This window comes from Tasmannia lanceolata, unplaced genomic scaffold, assembly GCF_043159265.1.
Source record: "Tasmannia lanceolata isolate RefF3 unplaced genomic scaffold, GAP_Taslan_0.1 ptg000008l, whole genome shotgun sequence".
Lineage (NCBI taxonomy): Eukaryota > Viridiplantae > Streptophyta > Magnoliopsida > Canellales > Winteraceae > Tasmannia > Tasmannia lanceolata.
The window spans coordinates 35,040,676-35,063,750 of record NW_027518685.1 but is presented as its reverse complement, the minus strand read 5'-3'; the positions used below and the strand labels follow the sequence as shown (position 1 = coordinate 35,063,750).

Here is a 23,075-nt window from a genome sequence, read left to right as displayed (position 1 = left end):
CGATTTGTCCCTCAACCTTGACTACCTCTCCTGAGAAGCCGAAGAGATCTGAGTTCGCCGGCCATAAGCGACACCTATCATCATCCTTTCGAAGGCGTGATAGTATAAGATGTCGGCTGAGCTCCCATTGTCTACCAGGACTTTCCTCAGCTCCCAGTTTGCGACAAGCATCGTTAGGACCAGGGCGTCGTCATGTGGTAATATCAGGCCGTCGAGGTCTGCATCCGAGAAGGAGATCTCATTCTCCGTCTTCGCCTTCTTGCTGCATGCGTGCACAGTATTGACTCGGCGTGCGTAAGCTTTTTGAGCAGCGGATGAGGTGCCTCCAGCTGCCGGACCGCCCATGATTGTGCCAATGACTCCCCTTGGTTGGGAGCGGTGTGCCTCTGGTGGTGGACTAGGCGGCGGAGGAGATTGTCTTCGGGCTGGGGGCGGTTGATACCGCTGAGGGCTTCGATACCGCTGAGGGCTTCGGCCCTGGGGACCTTTCTCCTTGGGGTCACTTCGGCGGATGTCGCCTCGGACATATTTTTTCAAGTAGCCTCTGCTGATCAACTGCTCGATCTCCTCCTTCAGCTACCAGCAGTCGTCTGTATCATGGCCGTGGTCCTTGTGGAACCGGCAGTACTTCGACTTGTCTCTCCTGTTTCCCTTAGAGATCATTGGGGTTGGCCACTTTATGAATTCTTCTCCGCTGATGGCAGCCAGTATATGTCTTCGGGAGGTGTTGAGAGGGGTGAAGTTCTCTTCCCTCCTTTGGGGGGACTTTTCTCTTATGGCAACCTTGTCATCCCTGCGCTGCTTAGCAGGATACTTGTCCTGGCTCTTGTCATCAGAGGTTCTCCTCCGACTTGAGTCCAGAGCAGCCAGAGTCTCTTCCACTGATATGTACTCCTCTGCCCCGGCCATTAGGTCTGCTAGAGAGTGAGGATCCGGCGGGCCACTGCTCGGCGGAAATCATTAGATCTTGCACCTGCGAGAAGTGCGTTTGTGGCGGCCGAGGGGTCTAGATTTGGCACTTGAAGCGCCTCCCTGTTGAAACGGCTGACGAAGACTTTGAGAGGTTCATTATCCTCCTGCCGCAAGGCCATTAAGGATGTTGTTGTCTTCCTTGGCCTGCGGCTGCTCATGAAGTGACGGACCAGGTCATCCCCGAAGTCGTCGAAGTTGCTGATGGAGTTCGGTCTGATCCTTGAGTACCAGTCCCTTGCTGCACCTGTCAGGGTGGTCGGGAATGCCCTGCAAAGGAAGCCATCTGACGCACCGTGGAGGAGCATCATTGTTCGGAACGTCTCCAAGTGGTCCACGGGATCTGTGGTCCCATCATACTGCGGGACAGTTGGCATTTTAAATCCCCTGGGTGCTGGGGCACCCATCACGTGGTCGGTGAACGGCATTCTACTGGAGAACGCCCGCGGAGCAGGCCGGCTGTGATCTTTTGCGAGCTCTTCTATGCGGTGGTCCATCTCTTCTATTCTTCGCAGCATCGGGTTAGCTCTGCGGTCTGGTGACCTGTTTCTTTCCACAGATTGGCTCACCGCGGAACCGGAGTGGCTTTCCGGACTCCTGCGACGGGACCAGGATTTCGCCTGTGGTGCGCGCTCTTCATTAGCTCGGCGTCTTTGCACAGAGCGAGACCGCGACCTCCGACGGCGGTGCGGCTCTGTCTGTGCATGCCTGGCTACGGGGTGATGGACTTGTCTGGTGGACTGGTGAGTTCGGTCCTCACCATGGCGCGACGATTCTCCCCTGTTGATATCTGGCCTCTCTGGGACAGGTCGTGGAACTTCTGGAGGAAGTTGGGGAGGCGCCTGGAGTAGCTGCTGGTACTGCCCGACGAGAGCCGTCATTTGTTGGAAAAGGGATTGAACTTGATCCGGAGTGGGCATGGAGTTGAGGTGTACCGAACAAGGCTGGCTCTGTTCAGCCGTGGCAGAAGCTGCCACCACCAGCGAGGCGAGTCGCTCGCTCTGAGTCCTGCCGGGTAGCACGGCTCGGGTAGTCCGTGCGGTTGGCACCCGTGCACTCTTGCGCCCTGCCATTTTTTGTGAAGTGGTTGGAACAGCCTTTAGTTCGGGCGTCCCACGGATGGCGCCAATCTGTTAGGCCCAAAATCGGTTGACAGATATGACAGTGACGTAAGAGCCGAGCTGGAGGGCCCGAGGAGCTTAAGAGAAGGAAATAGTGTCCGGATGAACTGTGTTCTGCACAGAAGCAAATGAGGTCAGAATGACCGACCCGGAGTGTACTCCGGACAGGCCCTTCGACACTCAAGTCAGTATGAGCAGAAGTGAAGAGGGAGTTTTTAGAGTGGTGGGTGAGAAGTTATTACCCCGATTTATGAGCTTTGGAAGTCCTTTTATAGAGGAAATTTGGGGTAGGTGGGGAGTTAATGCTCCAGGGCAGGTGTCGACCAGCCATAGGTCCGAGCTCACCTACTCTGAGGTAATTACCGAACTACCCTTGCTGACGCGGGATCTGCAGTGGGCCTACCTCAGGACACATGTCGGCAGCTGATAGGCTGGTCTGTGGTGGGCCCTCCCCGAGACACGTGTCGGAAGCCGATAGGCTGCAGCATTTTTACACCCCATCACATTTAAATTGATGGGAAGATTGTAATGAGCACATTTTGGGAATTGAATTGGTGTTTTGTTCACTTGTCAATGAGTTTTATTTCATCTTTTCCTTAGATCTTGACCTTGATTCCCAAGTATTCTTCTTCTTCTTCTTCGCTTGGATCTGCAAAGAAATTACAATGTTTGGGAACAGAGAGGCAGGAGAAATTCCACTTGGTTCAGCAATTTCAAGATTTTGAGCTACGGTTTTCGAGTTCTCTATTTTAATCTTCTTGATTTTTCCCTATTCTGTTTCTATTTCTGTTTCAGATGCGTTTTTGGAGTGCTAATGTTGGGAAAGAGAAATGGAATGAAAACATTGCCCTGAGGGTGGAACCAAACCCTATAATTTAAAATTTCAGACAATTAATAAACTGAACCATACTGTAGAAACAAAAAAAAATCCAGAAAACAAAAACCATTAAAAACATTCCCAGGAAAGTTTTCCTTTCCGTAATTTTCTGTTCCCTAGATCCAAACATGCCCTCAACGTGTTAATCACATTATTTTCTTTGGTACCACAAGAATAATTATATCTAGAAAAGTGATAAAGTTTGGTCTTATAATCACTGATGACCCAAGTAGGAGAATTAAGACCAAATTTGGGCTATCATTGATTATTGGCCCAGGAATGGTCGGGACTGAAGGAGTTAGATGTTAATTTACCAAGAATAGTCATAATCAGGGAGTGATTATAAGGTTAATTGAGAAATTGATGCACCTTGATTACTTAATTTGATATGGATGGATGGGCAGCTAAATGTGATCTGCTAAGATCAAAGGAGCTTACTAGCTGATAGAGTCTATAATGGGCAAAACTCTTACATGATTTTCTATTTATATGACAATGATCCCCACAAGCATCCATTGATTGAACGGTGATCTACCCCTATTGCAAGATCAAATCGAGCCAAAGAGAGGTAGTGAAAGATCCAGACCGTCGATATATGATCTAGGTATTGATCGATGGCCGAAAGATAATAGTTTACGATTTTCTTTGTATTCTAGTAATCAATGCTGTTAGATTATTTAAATTAATGAGATCCATCGTAGATCTATAGATAGATTGATAAATTATTAGACTATAGATAATTAGATCAATTAGCTTAGATATATCTATACAAATCTTTGTTTTTTAACATTAGATCAAAAAATCAATCTATATTATAGATGTAAAATCTACAACAATTAGCCACATTTTTGGATGCCAGGATAAGATCATTTATCAGATCTGCAATTTTTTTCTCACCATGGACCAATCTTGAATGATTGAGCCGTTGGACGGTCCAGATCATCAAGCCTTGTTTTCAAATTGGCAGACAATTCCAGGGTGCCCTTGAAGAACAATAAACCAGTCCATTTGAATGTTTCATTATTAGAGCAATAGCATTAAAATTTTTGAATCAGGAATCAATTTTTCAATAACGGCTGTCTGTTATAACTTAAAAACTGTACACGGGGTTTTATTAGGCCGGCAATCAGTAGACTCTTCCTACTTTATTATAGAATCATGATTATTTGGCTGGCACAATGAAAGATTCAGTGGCTTCTGGGTTGTATGTAGAAATTTAAATAAAGTAATGCATAAAAATAAACGTGCATCCCTCTAAGTTGCCATCCTTTCAGAGTTGTGACTCCCATGAACTTGGGCTCCCACCTTGCTAGAAAAGAAGCAATTGAAGGAGAGATGGAGAATGTCATTAGAACCAAGGTTTAAAATTTCGGTTTCGGTACCGGTTTCGGACCTTGAAATTTCAAAATTTCGGTCGAAATCTGGTACAAAACCCGAAAACAATATTTTATTCATTATTAAATTTTGGCCGAAATTTCGGTGAAATATTAAATTAATATTAAAAAAAAAAACAGATTTTTTGGGTCAAATTTCAGAAAAACCGAAATTTCGGCCGAAATAAATGACCGTTTCGGTTTTGATTGATTTCGGTGTCGGTCTCCATCGAAATCCGAAATTTCGGTCTGAAATTTCAGATTTCGGTCAAAATTTAAAACCATGATTAGAACAACCAAAATGGCCATTTCCATAGTTCGAAAGAGATTTTCAAAAGGCAAGAAGGCCGCGAAAGAGGTGGGTTTGTTTCATTTAATTTACTTGTACGTCGGCGTCTCCCAATACCGCCCATTCTTCTTCTTCTTATCCTTCTCTCCTTGTGGTGCTCCTCCGTTTATTATCTGTCTCCATTTTCCATGTTTGTTTTGTTGGGAATATAATATAACCCATATATGTTCTATTATAAGCCCAATAAGATAATGGACCGGTGTTGTGGGTCTACATAGGCTAGAGTCCATCAATCAGTCAATAACCCTAGTGTATCTCTATATATAGGGGCTGGAGGCAACAAACTGGGTATTCCAACCTAGATACCTTGGGTGTAATGCTCTAAGCATCCTGCTTAAACCCTAATCTTTTCTAACAATCTTAAAGCATCATCAAAACCCTAACTCATTTTGGGTGTGGGTATTGTTCTCTTGAATTCTGATTCACGTTTTGAGGAGTTTTTCGACTTTGGATTCACGGCTCGAATTTTTCCTCCACGGAACAAGTTCTACTCCTCGTTCGAAACTCACGGTGGTGAAACCCACATCTCTGTTTTTAGCTTTGGGGCCTCATTTTGGGTTTTCTGTTTTACAGGAGACGAAGGCAACATATAAAAGGAGGAGAATTCGCCAGTCTCCATCATCATCTTCCTCGGCAAGCCGCCGGTCACAAACATCTGGTTGTGGAGTTTTTCGTTTTGGGTATCCGATGCTCTTTTGATTCGCTTAAGAGGCTGGACAACCCGGAAAACCATTGACCGGTAACATTCTTGCCGCTGGTTGCAAAGGGTTTTTTTTGCCCCTTGTGTGCGACAGAAGGAATTCCGGTGGGATCTGGAATTTGTTGGAGTGATTGTTGGTGAGCAGAATCGTTCTTTCCTGCATAGAAAATCTTCAATATTCGGCTTCTTTTTCTTGTTTCCGTTCACGAGAAGGTTTTGTGACTAAAACCTTCTAATAATCGTGCTTAGGCGGAAATTGTCGTGGAAATCAAATTTTTGGGATTACAAAATTCAGTTTCTAGTAGAGACCGAAAATTTGGAGTCATATATTTTGGGCAGAATTGCTTTGTGATCTCGTCTAAGCGTCTCCCCGAGGGAGAAGAAGTTGACCCTTGTAGTGTTGCTTTTTGGAAGCCGAAACCTTTTTTTATCATCGCTGTGATGAGGTTCTCCTTCTGTGGACGAAATATATTTGGTAACCACAATCCTTGTGGGCCGAACTTCTCTGCACAAGAGAGAAAAAGTAGACGATTGAACTCTTCGTGGTTGAATTCTCTCCAATCCAGGTGCACTCTTTCCAATTCTAGTTTACTCTAAAATATACAATGGACAATAATACTATTCCGTTTGAGATGATCAAACTTCAATCCTTTTGTGGGTCTGAGTTTAATTCATGGAAGCGAAAGACTCAATTCGGTCTAAAATAAATGAATTGTTTTTACACCGTTTTGAGTCCTTTTGCTGATTCAACTGAAGAAGTTGATGAATCTCAATGGCTTAGAGATGAAGCTTTCTACAAAGACTACTTATTAAATTGTCTTTCAGATCGTTTTGCAGAAACCTATAGCAAATATAATGCTGCTAAGGAAATATGGGATAACTTAGATGCTCAATTCAAGAAGGAGGAAGAATTGTCCAAGATCCATCTTGTTGACAAATTCATGGATTTCAAGTTTCAAGAAGACAAGGAAATCACTCCTCAAGTGACTGATCCTGAGAACTTGAGATCTAAATTAAACAATGAGAAAATTATTGTCTGTGATTCTTTTCTTGTGGGTACAATCATATAGAAGTTACCATCTGCATGGCACTCTTTCAAAACTAAAATGTATAGAAAAAAGGTGCAAGTAGGACTGGATGATCTCAAACGATTCATTCGAATCGAAGATGAGAATCGAGCCAGGAATAACTTGGAGATGGTTAGACAGCAACAGTCTGCTGCTAACGCGGTAACAAATCCCAAGAAATTTCCTAAGAAATCCAAGTCACCTAAAAGTGAACCCAAGTTGAAGGCCAAAATGACTATCTTTCAGAAAAAATGGCAAGTGCCACAACTATGGGAAATGAGGTCACTTTGCAGCAGATTGTAGGCAACCTAAGAAAGTTAAATCTGACACACCACAGAAGGAAGCTCTTATGATGGTGGGCAGTCCTGAGCCTAAAGGTTTTGTTACTATGTTGGGCAACGGTAAGGCAGTACCTCTTCAGACTGGTAGTTAGATACATGAGCAATCTGCCATGTTTACAACTACAAGAAACTACTTACAGATGTTGAAGCAAAGAGGCCATTACAGTGGCTAGTGAAGCAGAGGCGGAGGTGACTCACACTGGAACTGCGAACTTGGTCCTTTCTTCAGGTAAAATACTAACTTTAAAAAATGTTAAAGTAGTTCCTGCCATCAAAGGAATTTAATTTCTATTAGTCTTTTAGACAATGCTGGCATGTGTTATTCTTTTTTGGGTGGTAGAGTAATTTTAACTGTTAACTCTTTTTATTTTGGTTGTGCATTCTTGATTGATGGTATGTATATAATGAGTTTAACAAATGATACAATTAGTCAGGTTAGTTCAACTTTGATTTATCCTACGTTGTACACACTAGATTGGGACATGTAAACTATAGGAAAATGGTCAAACTTGCCAAAAATTATAATATACCTTTAGATATATCGATTAGATTTGACAGATGTGAAGTGTATGCACAAACCAAGATCACTAGAAAATCTTTTCGTTCGGTTTCTAGAAGCACACAACTTCTTGAGTTAATACATTATGACCTCTATGATTTTGAGTTAATATATTATAGGAAAATGGTCAAACTTGCTAAAACTTATAATATATCTTTAGATATATCAATTAGATTTGACAGATCTGAAGTGTGTGCACAAACCAAGATCACTAGAAAGCCTTTTCGCTCGGTTTCTAGAAGCACACAACTTCTTGAGTTAATGCATTATGACCTCTGTGATTTTAAAAGTTTCACTATTAGAGGTGGTCAGAAGTATTTAAACACTTTATAGGCGATTTTTCAAGATATTGTTATATTTATCTGTTAAAATCGAAAGATGAAGCTTTTGATAAATTTAAAATTTTCAAGAATCGTGTTGAAAATCAATTGAACTTGAAAATTAAGAGATTTATGAGTGATAGAGGAGAATACACTATGACAGAGTTCAAGAAATTCTGTGCCTCTCAAGGAATAATACTTAAAACTACTCTCCTTACTCGCCTTAATTTAATGGCATAGCAGAACGTAAGAACATGACGTTAACAGAAATGTAAAACTTTATGTTATTGACAGCTGGCATGCCTACTTGTTATTGGGGAGAAGCAGCTTTGACTGCCAATCACATCCTGAATAGAGTGCCACACTCTAAATTGACCTCGACTCCTTATGAGTTATGGCATAAACATCATTGTAGATATGACACTCTTAAGACTTGGGGTTGTATTGCTTATATGCGTATACAAGACCCTAGGAGACCTAAAGTGGGGCCTAGAACCAACACTTGTATATATCTAGGTGGTGCAGAAGATAGTGTTGCTGATCGGTTTGACCATACTAGGCGTTACAGAAATGGTTACAGAATCGCATGTAGAGTTTGAACAGAATATTTCTGACACCCGTCCCACACTGATTTCTGAATCAGAACAGTTAAGAATATCTACAAGAGATCAAGTACCCAAAAATTTTGGTAAGGACTTTGTGACCTACCATTTAGAGAGTGATCCATCAACTTATAAAGAAGGATTAGATCTAGGGACTCTTTGTTAGGGACAGAAGCCATTGATGATGAAATGAGCTCTCTATTACAAAATCAAACTTGGTAGCTAGTCGATTTGCCAAAAGAGACTAAGACTGTGAGCTGTAAGTAGATTTTAAAGAAGAAACTTAATCCTGACGGATCCATAGCTGGGTATAAAGCACGTTTAGTAGCTAAGGGCTATAATCAAGTCAGTGGGATAGACTACTTTGATGTTTACTCACCGGTCTGTCATTTGTCTACAATAAGAATTCTTCTTGCTTTAGCTTCTATTAAGAAGTATGTTGTGCATCAAATGGATATAAAGACGGATTTCCTTAATGGAGACCTCATAGAGAAAATCTACATGAACCAACCTGAAGGGTTTGTCATAGAAGGTTTGGAGAACAAAGTTTGTAAGTTAAACAAATCTTTGTATGGTCTTAAACAAACACCTAAAATGTGGCATCAAAAAAATTCGACAAAGTAGTAAAGAGCTTTGGTTTTCAGACCAGTTACTCAGATAAATGCCTTTACTTTCGTTCCGTGTCGAATAAGGTTGAATTATTTACTTTTATGTAGATGACATGTTGATTCTCAGTTCCAATCTCTCTGTAGTGAGTGACGTAAAATCAATGTTGGCTAAAGAATTCGACATGAAAGATCTTGATGTGGTAGACACCATACTTGGTATGAAAGTAAGTTTTGAAAGGCAGGGATCACTCTTAGCCAAGCCCATTATATTGAGAAACTACTTTCTACATGGGGATACAGTGAGTGTAAACTAATTGAGACACCATTTGATTATACCAAAAAGCTGAGACCTAATGAAGTAGTCATTGTGAATCAGTTGGATTATTCTAAACTGATTGGTAGTCTCATGTACGCAATGAGTTGCACTAGACCAAACATAGCCTTCACGGTAGGCATGCTGAGTCGTTTTACTTGTAATCCTGGCCATGAGCATTGGAATGCCCTTATGAGGCTGATGAGATACCTTAAGGGTATTCTACATTATGCTCTATGTCATAGTGGTCATCCTCCTAACCTGGAAGGATATTCTGATGTATCATGGGACTCGAAACTAGGAGACAATAAATCTACCAGTGGTTATATATTTACACTGGGTAGAGCAGCTGTTGCATGGAAGTCAAAGAGACAGACTTGCATTGCTCTGTCATTTATGGAATCAGAACTTTAAGCTTTAGCTTCTGCAGGAGATGAAGCAGAGTGGACAAGAGATCTAATCTTGGACATTCCATTGACCCGTTTAAAAATTAATTGTTTAAGTTTGTTATGTGATAATTAAGCTACAATTATGATTGTAAAGAACTCACTCTTTAATGGTAAGAGGAGAAATGTCAGGCTGAAACATACCACACTGCATTATCTTTCATAACAAGAGATTATCACTTTGATTGATGTACGATCGAAGGATAATATGGCCGATTCTCTCACAAAGGGACTGAACAAAGATCGAATATTCAAAATTGTAAGGGAGATGGGTTTAAAGACTGTATAGACATGTATTAACCTACATCCATGTTATTTTGAATTTTTAAATCTCTCTCTTTTGGCCAAGATAAGAACGTGATATGTTTCAATGATGTTTACAGTTGTTTTGTGTCATTCCACATTTGATGACATGTCCTTTTTTGGGAAAGTTGTTTCATTCCAAACTTGATGATACAACTTAACTCGAATTTGGATAAGATGGCTGTAACATTCCAAATGGAAACATGGAATGGTTCTTTGCAAAAGCAACTATTTAGGTCTTATTCGTACTTGAAACTTGATGTTGATGCTTATTGATATTGATATTTGTTTTCACCAATTATGAAATTGTACTAAGTTCTTCTGGTAGAACTAGATACTTTAATATTTTACACAAACGATTAGATTCATTTTCATAAAATTCATATTTGGTAATTTACAGGAATTGGCAAAAATGGAGGAGCTTGCATAGATCTGGATTTTGATGAGGATGACGTACTTGATGAGTGAATCCTTATAGAGACATAAGGAGACTATTATTTTCTTTTCAGTTGAATAAATAGTTCACTTACATGTGAAGCTGCTTTTGTTTGAGTTTAGAATATTTCTAAAACTCTTGGTTATTCTTAAAAGTATTCTTATTTTCAGTTGGATTACGGAACTTTTTTGATATGGTGATATGGATGATTCAATATTTTGTGTGGACATTACATTATCTATCTATTAGATTGTGCTATATGTAGAACATAGGAGGAGATTGTTGAGTATATAATATAACCCATATAAGTTCTAATATAAGCACAATAAGATAATGGACCGGTGTAGTGGGCCTACATAGGCTACAGTCCATTGACCAGTCAATAACCCTGGTGTATCTCTATATATTGGGGCTGGAGGCAACAAACTTGGTATTCCAAACTAGATACCTTGGGTATAATGCTTTAAGCATCCTGCTTAAACCATAATATTTTCTAACATGTTTTTCCTCCCGAAAGCTCAATTATTATTGCCTCACGGCAGAAACCCACACGGGTTCCAATAAAGTCATTATACAGAACAACAATAACAGCAGTAAGAACAACTGGAATATTCCTTTGCAAAACTCGCAGTCTGCACCCAAAGCTCCCTTAGACCAGGCCTATAGCTATAATATGACTGGCAACCAGAATAACAACAACCAGGAAGCCACGAAAGAGGAGGTTGCCAGTGTGGTAAAGGCAATCGAGGAGCAAATGAAAGTTCTTAGATCTTCACCAGAAGAAAGAAGAAATCCATCAAACCAAGCAGCCTATGATGGAACGGGGATCTTCGTGTACAATTTGCCAACCAAATTTAACAAAGACCTAGTGGACCAATGCCGCAAAATGCTTCCACGGATGGATTTTTGCAGGTATTTTGCGAATGATGTGATGGGCGAGCTTAGCTCGGTGAGGGATGGTATAATACTCATCAGTACTAGCTCGAACCGATCTTCCATTCGCGGGTCGTAAAGCATCCTTGTAGGGTTTACAACGGGAAGAAGCCAAGCTCTTCTATGTTCCTTTCTATGGTGGGCTTGACATTTTGAGGTGGCCTTTCAAGAATGTGAGTGAAGAGGTCAAAGATTCATTAGGGTTTGACTTGGTCAAATGGCTTGAGACACAGAGTTCCTGGGGTAGGAACTCTCCCAGAAACTCTGGGGAAGATCATGTCTTTGTTTTGGATAAAATTTCTTGGGATTTTAGGAGGGGAAACAAAGATGCTTGAGGGACCCATTTCTTAGAGCTCAATCAAATGCAAAACCCATTAAAGCTCTTGATCGAACGACAGCCATGGCACATCAACGACGTCGGAATTCCTCATCCAACCCACTTCCACCCTCGATCCGACGAAGATATAATTCAATGGCAATCGAAGACCATCCATTCCCAACGTAAGAATCTTGTTGGATTTGCTGGCGGTGACCGCCTAAAGCATCGGAGAACATTCGGTCGGTGTTGATTAAGCAAATGCACAAAGAGCACAACGTAATTTTAAACAACATATTACTCCAAAAGCTTATGCTGTTAGAGTAGGCTTTTTTCAATCATTTATACTTAAACACTCCCCCTCGCGTGTGGCTCCTCCATGTTTGGGTTGGGCATACACGTGGCACGTGTGGCCCCTCTTTTGGGTTGGCAGTACACTTGGAGTTTTAATATCTAGGAGTTGTTGGGTTTTGAACCCAGAACCTTTAGCTCTGATACCATGTTAAACAACAAATTACTCCAAAAGCTTGAGCGTTAGAGTTGGCGTTTTAATTATTTATACTTCAACAGGTACTGTCGATTCATCGATTGTAAGTCCGGGAGTGCGCGAAGCCGGAGTTGGTTATTGAGCTTTTTACGGAGTCGAAATTTTACCTACAGCCACCAGGGTATAGTCCGACAAGAAAATCGGTTTTCGATTCTTTGGTATCGGGTTGTATTTCGGTACTCTTCAATCCTTTCACCGCATACTGCCAATACCCATGGCACTTGCCGGAGGATTATCAGCAGTATTCGGTCTACATAGATCACGAAGAAGTGAGGAAGATGAAGGTAGATGTGGTAGAGATGCTAAGAAAGGTTTCTATGAAGGAAATGGAGGATAATGACATGGTTGTCATCAAATAAAGCAATAAAAAAAACTAATTATGCCATCATATAATTATTAGTTTAAAGATTATTCCCTGTATATGCTTTATTCCAAAGGTTCAGAGTTCAGAACAGTTATTTCAGAGGTTCAGAGGTCAGAACAGTTATTCCAAAGGTTCAAAGTTCAGAACAATTATTTCAGAGGTTCAGAGGTCAGAACAATTATTCCAAAGGTTCAAAGTTCAGAACAGTTATTTCAGAGGTTCAGATACTTCTAAATATTCAAATAGTTCTAAAGATTCAAAATTCAAAACGATGGTTCCAAAGGTCTAAAGTCCAGACAGATATTCATACAGTTGTTTCAAAGGTTCTAAAGTAGCAGTGGGTGGAACAAAACGACATGCTAGACTTAAAGCAAATTCCGAGGTTCAAAGGCATCAATACAGGTTTCCAAAGTCAATACTGATTCAAATGAGAAGGGTTTATAATACCCAAAGTAGTACGTTAATACGTACCTCAATGACGAAAACTTTTCCTTTTTCTTAATCACTTTAGTTTCCTACAATTAAGAATATGGATATTCTCCATGAATTTCATTATTAATTTCTCTCCTATCGGACATATATGTCCTCATACTGACATAAGACAACCTTTGGTGTCCCTTCGGAAACGAATCGGTAAACCATCCTAGGGTTCTTTTAGTATTTTAGAATTATCATCATTATAAAGTTTTCAAAACCTCTTAGAACTATTTTTAACAGAAATTACTCATTTCCGGCATGTCCGTAGAGTACAAGAGCGTCGAAAACGGAGGAGAAACAAATAAGTTATGAATTTCCAAAATTTTGGAAAAATTGTCGCGCTGGCGGATCCATCTGTTCCCAAACTTGGTACTCATGGACGTCCGCCATTTTTCCGGATGTCCGCCCCATGCGCGGACCCAGATTTCTCCGAAACGTGATTTTTCACCCTTTTTCTCACTAAAACGGCCATAACTCCTTCGTTTGGGGTTCACTTTGCGCGAGGTCGGATCCGATGGATTCGTATCAACGAGAGGAATCCATCAAACTTGACTTCACGCTCCGAATTCTAACACACGATTTATGAAAAATCGCTAAAGATTCTTATTCGAATCTCCAAAACTCAAATTTCTAAATTCAGATTCTTATATATCGATTTTGAGTTCGTTGGAATCTTAAATCAATATCGGATCCAAGAAAACTCAAGATCAACCCAAAGATTCTTATTTCTAATTCATATTAATCAAAGTTCTTATTTCTTTTCTCTTTTCAAACCCCGAAAATCTTACCTTGGTTCGCAGCTTCGACTTCGAAATCGCAATCTCCTCGGTCTTCTCCTTCTCTTTCGCTGATTTTTATCTCTGGGGCTTAACAAAACGTTTAGGGTTTGTTTAGCCACAAAAAAGATGTATTTATAGGCTTTATTAGGAAGCCCTAATCTAAGTCAACTTCAAACGGACAAAAACGCCCCTCTTTAAAAGAGGGGGGGCAAAAATTTAAAAGGGGGTATTTTGGGTATTTACATTCTACCCACCTTACAAAAATTTCGTCCTCGAAATTTACTCATCGCGTAACTGAATTCTCAAATAGGAACAGATATTTCGATCTCATTTTCTCTTCCAGCTCCCAGGAGTGGACCCCGATCCTGAGAGAGAGGCGGGGGACGAGCCCCCAGCGGCCTCTAGGATCATCCACGTGTGAAGGAGAGCTCTACCAAGGAACTCTCGAAACGGATGCCACCCTCATAGCATAGCACGAGTGGCGGTATAAAAGAGATACCTTTCGATTCGGGAACATGTCCGGATTCGAAACGTATCTAAACAAACTCAGAGTCGCCATCCATGGTATACGGCCATGGATCCTTAAACAAAATATGCTCTGTATACCATGGATAACCAGAAATGAATGAGTTCGTGCCTGATTACGAATGGAGAAGGTCTGAAGAGCACCCCCAATTCGTCCGAGTGCAAGCACTTGGTCTCTTATGCCATTTATTATTAACCTCAAAGAGTTTCGGATGAAAATCATATGAAATAGGAACAATTCTCAGGAATCGTCTACCTAAGCATGCATTTCCTGGGGATAAAGAAATAAGCATACACAAAATGAAATGAAAAAAATGTGTCACATAAGCAAAGCTAGGTTATGAGTGACATGCCTAATGGGTGTCTAAGTTCTGGTGGACATACACATGCAAGCTACAACTAAAGGTATAATATCAGTACAAGAAAGTAAGAAAACACATCAAAACATAAAACACAAATCAATTCTATACATGACAGGACAAGACAAATCCTAAAACTCTAATGCAGGACTTGACTCGGACCAGAATGGCCATCCACCCTAGCTGCGCTATGTATCCCGGCCTCGGGAAGAATCGGAGTCAACGTAATTCGATGACCTATTCTAAACTACGATGCCTAACCATCTAGAACTGCTATCCAAGACTCGATCCACTAGACTCGACTGATTTTTAAAACTTTTTACACAATTGCTTAAGTTCATGTGAATTGTAAGTTTTATGACTCTCTATATGCCCTAACTAATGCAAGTTGGTTAGCCTTAAGCTAATGCAGGTAGGCCCTACATCCTATGTGTATCTAGGCTGTGCAACCTAATGAAAATCATGGGCTGACTATATGCTTCCTAGTCTAGCCATCGGTTCGACTAAATGTCTAACCGATCGACTCGAGGCCTCCTAACTCTAGGGACACTTACACAACATGACACACCATATCAAAACAAACAGACAAACTCCTAACTCTAAAACACCCCAAACAGCTAAGACAGACTCCTAACTCTAGGGGAAGATCTTTTTGAAAAGGTTTTGAAAAAGTTTTGTATTTTTTTTTTAAGGTTTAAAAAATTTATTTTTAAAGGTTTGGCTGGACCTGGGATGTGGATCCCAAGCTGCACTACGTACCTCATGAAAGAGGATCAAGCCAACGTAATTCAAAACGAACTTTCCTAAACTACGCTTCTAAAAGAAACACTCAACACTTTAGATGATTTTTTATTTTTCTGATTTTCAAATGTTTTTTTATTTTTAAAATATTCCAATGTTTTCGGATCTTTAGATGTTTTCACCCTTCAAGAGAACACGCAAGCATAACCAGAAACTAGGGCAAAGCCTCTAAAGGAAAAACCTCGAACAAACAACAAGCATCTCAAAGAGACGAACCACAACACGCAAACAAGTGCTCTAGGAGAAGCGAAAACAATCTAAGATCCCTAGCACTAAAGATTCTATATGATTAAGATAGTCTCTAACAAAGAAAAGTGCTAACAGCCCTAATGGATAAACTCCTATCTAACAGGCAAACCATAAAGCTATGGGGTGAACCCCTAACATAAAGAATAACCAACTCTAAATGGGAAGCAAATGAGTCCAAGACTCTCTATTGCTCTATAAGGGAGGGCAAATGAGTCAAAGGCTCGCTCTAGAAAGGAGGGTTCTAACATGAGGCTAGGTAAGCCTCCTAAAGGGAAACTCTCTAAACGAGACAAGGCTTATATCCTATGGGCGGACTCCTGTAAATGAGGCCAGGCATGCCTCCTATGGGTAACTCTCTACCAGACTAATACAGACTCTCAAAGAGGGAGGCTCTAAACAATAAGGCTTGCCCCCCAGGGAGAAACACCTTAATGAGACAAAGCATGTCTCCTAGTGGGGGCTCCAGATATCTCTTTCATTGCCCTTGCAATGAGGGGGAAAAATCTATCTAAGGAAGTGTCTAAAAGAGTGCTTTAATCTACTATAAAAAGGAAGGGAGCGCTACTTGGACTTAAGCAAGTCCCCTAAGGATGAGCTTGGGCTAGCGCCTTCATCGCCCACTAAACTGAAGTTAAGCAATATGAATTACAATCATGGTAACATATCTTTATATTGATGTCTTTTATTTTGACAAGTGATGTTGTAAATAAAATCACATTGGTATATCAAAATCTCTAATATCCCATGATCCAACTTAATAAACAAATACAGTTCCCAACAACCCGGCTTACATTTTTATACATTTAAATTTTCAAATAACACTATCATATCATGGTCAATTATAATTTCCTTAAAAAAACACACTATGCCCTAAAGAATTGATTACATCAAGAAAAACGGATCATTGGCCTTTTGCACGAAAAATTGGAATTTGAAAGTTCTAATTTCAGTCAAAGAATTCCAGGTAACAATGAAGTCAGGTATAAAGCTGGACTCTAACGAAGGTTGCCCTCTACTTAAAGGAATAATTCCCGAGAACAAATGGACAACCTATCTGAAAGTCACAAGTGGCTGTGATCACAAAGTGACTAAGGCCATGCACATACAATTAGGAAAATGACGGATGAAATAACCTTGGAAAGCCTTTCTATATGGAATTGCTACAGGTCTCAACACACATCTTTAATAATACCTTGAACCAAAAATGTGACAATATCTAAAGGTCCACAACCCCAAAATGCTCAATGAAAGAGTCAAGGATATGCCTAACGAGTAACTGAGAATCCTCTTGGATAATGAAATGAAAGTTCAGAATATTTAAAAGAGACAACACATGTTCTCTGCTGTCACAGGGCCCTTTAAACGCATATGATCCAAAAAGACCTATCACACGTTAGAACTTCAATGAAAATCAAAATTCAAGACCATGCTTCACAACTGCTGAGTGTATATACCTATAAAGCAACAACTAGACTCTCAGCTTAACAAAATTTACAGCTATTGAGCGTATAAATCTGCAGGATAAAAGCCATATATTTTAGACTTAACAAAATCAGAATAAGAGATTACGCGGTAGAACAGATGTAGCCTGAGAGTTAATAGATGAACAAATAACAACAGAGTCTCAAATGCTCATGGTTATGCATTGTATAGGCAAAACAAGAGAAAATGTCTTAGTTCTGCTATGAATATGAAATGCTGGTAAAGGGTAAACTATGCACATCTTATGAAACTGCTGTAAAACAGTAGCCCAAATTAAAAATCTGTTATCAAACATTTCCAAGGTACTTTTTCAATAAGCTTATCTTAAAAAATTACCAAGTCACATACTTAGACACATGGAATAGTAAGACATCTCAGTTTTTCATAAAAATATCTTAAACCATATAAGAGATCATTCCTCGAACATCTTATTATGATTATACTACAGAATTCTAATAATTCAGTCAATATAAAAATTAACAGCTTTCATATCACAGCATAATTACAAAATCAATATAACGTGGATGTTAAATGAACATTGATGACCATCTCAAAGACAAACCAAAATAAAACATTGAACAACTAAAGATTAAGGGTCATCTAACTACCTAAATCCTCTTTTGAGCACTAATAGTGAAACTAAATGTAATGTAGAACAGAACTTTGTTTTGAGATGAATAAGAAAATCTCAAAATGGAACTATGAAACTAAAAGAAACTAATAGAGCTTTTCTGCTACTCAACTCCATAATTCTTCAAATTTCGTAAATTCCCATTGAAGAATTAAAATTCTTTCTTAAAGCATGCTATTTATATATTTCCCAAACCATCCTTCACCTACAGTAAACTAATTATGTCATTACCTATGCATAAATTTGTAGAGCAGCAACTACATACTTATTATCAATCATAGAACATAGCTAAATCTGTAGAGCGGCAATTATATCATTCAAGGCAAAGAGGAATCAAAATTAGAGAGTATGAAAGCATAAGAGATAACAGCTACGCTATTTAGGACAGCAACTATGGACAACATCTACTGACATTTCTATGATTCTACAAAAAGAGAAGAACCACTATATATCATACAAGGCTAAAGTTTAAAGCCTAACTTTCCACTACATTTTTCAAATACAAATATATTATTCAAATGTACAGACTTTAAATTGCAAAACTGAGGCTAAAAAAAAATAAAATAAAAATGGAATGCCTTGAATTATCCATTATACCTCTATGGATGTATAGGTGTCATTTAACCCCTTTTTTTAGAAAATACTCCAATTTTTATCATATTACTTTGAAATTTTTAGCAAAAATAGAGCAACATTCATAATTTTTTTTTTCTTTTTCTTTTTCAAACTAATCAGTAATTCCCTTAAACTTTCAGAATATTCAAAACAGCTCAAAACATTGATCGAGAGTATCAACTTGCTTTATTAATTTATGAAAACAATCCAACTTCTAAGAATAATCAGAATAAATTATCAGACAAATCTACAACATACTTTTCAACTTTCACATAGTAATATTTCAATCATCGCTAAAATAATTAGCAACAACATGCAATGAAGATCGTCATTCATTTCTTAATAAAAACTCCTCAAAACTTAAACATAGTTCAATCAATAAAACTAAATAACATATAGATTTCTCATTAAAAAGAGAATCATTACTTGATGAAGAAATTTACATAAGCTGTTGATTAAAAATTCAGAAATTGAAAAACACAATAAAAATCAACACACTTTTTTCTTTATTTTGAAATCAACAGTACAAATTTCCACCAGCAGAAATCTTGTTCTAAGAAATCGATTCGGCAATTTACGGTTTAACAACTAATTTCAAGCAATTTCATGAACACCATAGCATCAATAAAAATCTACTTGCCTTAGTGATCTCCAAATACGAACTAGATCTGTAAATGCTCTTTCCTTTCTTTTGTGCAATATCCTCACGATCAACTGCTGCTTGAGAAAATCCAATGAAGACTGAAATTGAGGTAAAAAAAAAACACTTCTACTCGAAGGAATGCATCGGATTTGCACAAAAGGATACCAGATCTAAGATTTTTCGAGAAGAAAATCACCGATCATAGATCTTAGGGTAAATAATTGCAGATCTAGGTTTGAGGAAGGAAAAATTACAGATCTATGAATTTTCAGGTTATAAAATGATGAAATTTAACAAAGAATGCAGATCTGTAAAAGAAAGTTGATTGGAGACTGGCTGGAAAAGAGAAAGAGATGAAGAAGTTAGGATTTGTGCAAAGGGAAGGAAGAACAATGAGAAATAAGGAAGAGGATAAGAAGAATGCAACGTTCAGAGCTTGATCGGAGCTCCGGCAAGCTTGTCGAGGAAGACGATCGGAGATAATGAATCTAACCAGAAAAATGGAGGAAAAAGAGTAGATCCGGTTGGACTTTTGAAGTTTAAGGTAGAGACAAAGGTTTTGAGCTGGATCTATGAAGAAACTTACAATAAAGAGTGAAGACAAGGTTAGATCTTGGATCTCTCGATGAAAATGGTGGCCGGACAAAAGGATTACACTAGCCGGAGCTTACGATCTTGCCAGAGAACAAGAATCGGCCGGAAAATAGCCGGAGAAGATGAAGAATAATCAGAAAAATGGAAAGCTAGGGTTAGGGTATTTGGGATTTTTTTTCTCTCAGATCTCTCTCTCTCTCTCTCTCGATTTTCTACAAAAAAAATGAACAGTTCCTTTTGCCTTTTTCGTTGATTTTCTTATATATCCACAAGAAAGCTATTGATATTGGCACACCCTAAATTAATGGGCGCACAAAATGGTGGGCGCGCCAATATTTAATGAGCGCGCGAAATCGGCTTGGGTCCAGACGGGATTATGTACCCCCCTTTCATACGAAAATGATATTTCTATCTCCTTTTCCTCCATGGACAGCCCCTTCCTTGATTAATTCAACCCCCCTATACACTTATATTACAATGCTCTCGAGGCTCGTTTGCAAGGCAAATCAACTCGGATTTCTACGAAATTTTGCAGAGGCCACGGTGAGACTCTAATCTAGCTTAGGGTGAAGTTTGGGACCCTACCTAATTGATTTGATGGGGTGCTGCACAAACACAGCGAACTCGGGTCCGGTCAAAATGGGGTGTCTACACCAGGTGGCTTCACGTTCTGAGTGGTTCCGCCACTGAACTTTCACATATGGAATAGTCCTTCGCCTGAGAACCTGGTCCTTACGATCCACAATACGGACATGTTGTTCTTCAAATGACAAATCTTCTCTCAGATTCAGAGGTTCCAATTCAATCACATGATTCGAATCTGATATGTACTTTCGTAACATAAACACATGGAACACATTGTGCACTCCAGACAATGATGGAGGTATAGCGAATCAATAAGCCACTTTTTCAATCTTTTCTAATATTTCATATGGTCCCACAAATCTTGGGCTGAGTTTTCCTCTAACCCCAAACCGCATCACTCCCTTGGTGGGTGATACTTTCAAAAGCACCTTATCTCCAATCTAAAATTCTAATTCTCTTCGTCTGACATCTGCATAGCTCTTCTGTCAGCTTTGTGCCGCACGAAGATGCTCTCTAATCAATTGGATTTTGTCCACAGCTTGCTGAACCAAGTTCGGGCCTAAGAGTTTTCTTTCACCTACATCATCCCAACATATGGGTGATCTACATCTCCTCCCATAAAGGGCCTCAAAAGGTGCCATTTTAATACTGGCCTGATAACTGTTATTGTAGGAGAATTCAATCAAAGGAAGGTGGTCATCCCAAGATCCTTTCAAATCCATAAGGCAAGCTCTGAGCATATCTTCTAAAATTTGAATAGTTCTTTCAGATTGTCCATCTGTCTGATGATGGAAGGCTATACTAAATTTAAGGGAAGATCTCATTGCTGAATGCAAGCTATTCCAAAACTAAAATACAAAATGAGCGTCTCTATCTGATACAATGGTTTTAGGTACACCATAATACTTAACTATCTGATCAACATACAATCTAGCCAACTTTTCAGGTGTCAAGCCTGTTCTAATGGGTATGAAATGAGCTGCTTAGTCAATCTATCCACAATTACCCATGCGGAACCATTTCCTGAAGGAGTACGAGGTAAGACCGACACAAAGTTCATCGTAATCTCCTCCCACTTCCATTCTGGAATAGGAAGTGGTTGCAGTATTCCAGGTGGTCTCTGATGTCCTGCCTTAATCACCTGACAAGTCAGACACTGAGATACATACTGAGCTATTTCTCTTTTCATGTTATTCCACCAGAAATTCCCTTTTAAATCCTTATGAATTTTAGTACTTCCAGGGTGTACAGAATATCGTGAGCTGTATGCTTCCTTCAAAATTTCATTTTTTAAAACAGAGTCATTCGAAACACAAATGCGGTTACCAAACATCAGGTACCGTCAATGTGAATTCGGAATTTAGATTCGGATCTTTCTTCTAACTTATTTCTTATTTTACAAAGTTCTGGGTCAGATTCCTGAGCTATTCTGATTCTTCCTTGCAATGTGGGTCGTACTTGAAGTGCTGCCATCAGTACGCCAAAGTCTGGACCACAAATTTCTATTTATGATCTTTGGAGGTCTTCTAAAATATATTTCTGAGAAGTAATCAAAGTTGCCAAATTCACAAACGACTTCCGACTTAAAGCATCAGCTACCACGTTAGCCTTTCCAAGGTGATAGCTTATGGTTAAGTCGTAGTCCTTCAACAGTTCTAGCCAACACCTCTGCCTCATGTTCAATTCTTTCTGAGTAAAAATATACTTCAGACTCTTATGATCAGTGAAGATTTCACACGGTTCCCCATACAGATAATGCCTCCAAATTTTCAAGGCAAACACGACGGTTGTCAATTTCAAATCATGAGTCGGATAGTTCTCTTCATAAGGTTTCAACTGGCGTGAAGCATACACAATCACTTTGCCATTCTGCATCAACACACATCCTAAGCCTTTCTTTGAGGTATCACTGTAAATCACAAATCCTATTCCACTAATAGGTAAGGTTAGGATGGGAGCAGAAACTAGCCTCTGCTTTAATTCCCGAAAGCTCTTCTCACAATCTTCAGACTAAACAAATTTTGTCCCTTTCCGTGTCAAACGGGTCAAAGGGGCAGCCAAACGTGAAAAGTCCTGAACAAAACGATGATAGTATCCTGTCAAGCCCAGGAAACTACGAATCTCCGGAACATTATTCAGTCTATTCCATAATGTTACTGCCTCAATCTTCTTTGGGTCTACCGATACACCGTCTTTAGAGATCACATGACCCAAAAAGGAGATTGAGTCGAGCCAGAATTCACATTTCTTAAGTTTTTCATATAGCTTCTCTTTTCTTAAGGTTTCTAAACAACTTTCAGATGATGCTCGTGGTCAAACTGACTTCTAGAATATATCAGAATGTCGTCAATGAACACAACTACGAACTGGTCTAATAGGGGTTTGAATATCCTATTCATTAGGTCCATAAAAGCTGCAGGGGCATTGGTTAAACCAAGTGGCATAACAAGAAACTCGTAATGGCCATACCGAGTTCGGAAGGGCATTTTTGGAACGTCTTCTGATTTGATTCTCAACTGATAATATCCTGATCGAAGGTTGTAAGCCCAATGGTTCCCACCTTGGCATTCCCATCTTCTTTTGATGATTCCAATACACAAGTGATTTATATCACTAATGTGTTTGTTTGTCTAAGTTGTAGATCATGAATGTGTAAAGACAAGATTGCTTGGATTGAGGCCAAGAAACACTCATTTGACCACATTCGGAAGGCCAAAGTCGTCGAAAATCCAAGACTCTAGAAGACTTGAAGCATTGCAAGTGAAGACCATTTTAAGTCTTTTTTAGTTTG

At 39.5% G+C, this 23,075-nt stretch overlaps 1 pseudogene; it reads left to right on the top strand.

Moving 5' to 3' along the window:
• The first annotated feature begins 6,096 nt into the window (after positions 1 to 6,096).
• On the top strand, positions 6,097 to 12,833 carry LOC143882918 (putative xyloglucan galactosyltransferase GT20; annotated as a pseudogene).
• Positions 12,834 to 23,075: the final 10,242 nt, after the last annotated feature.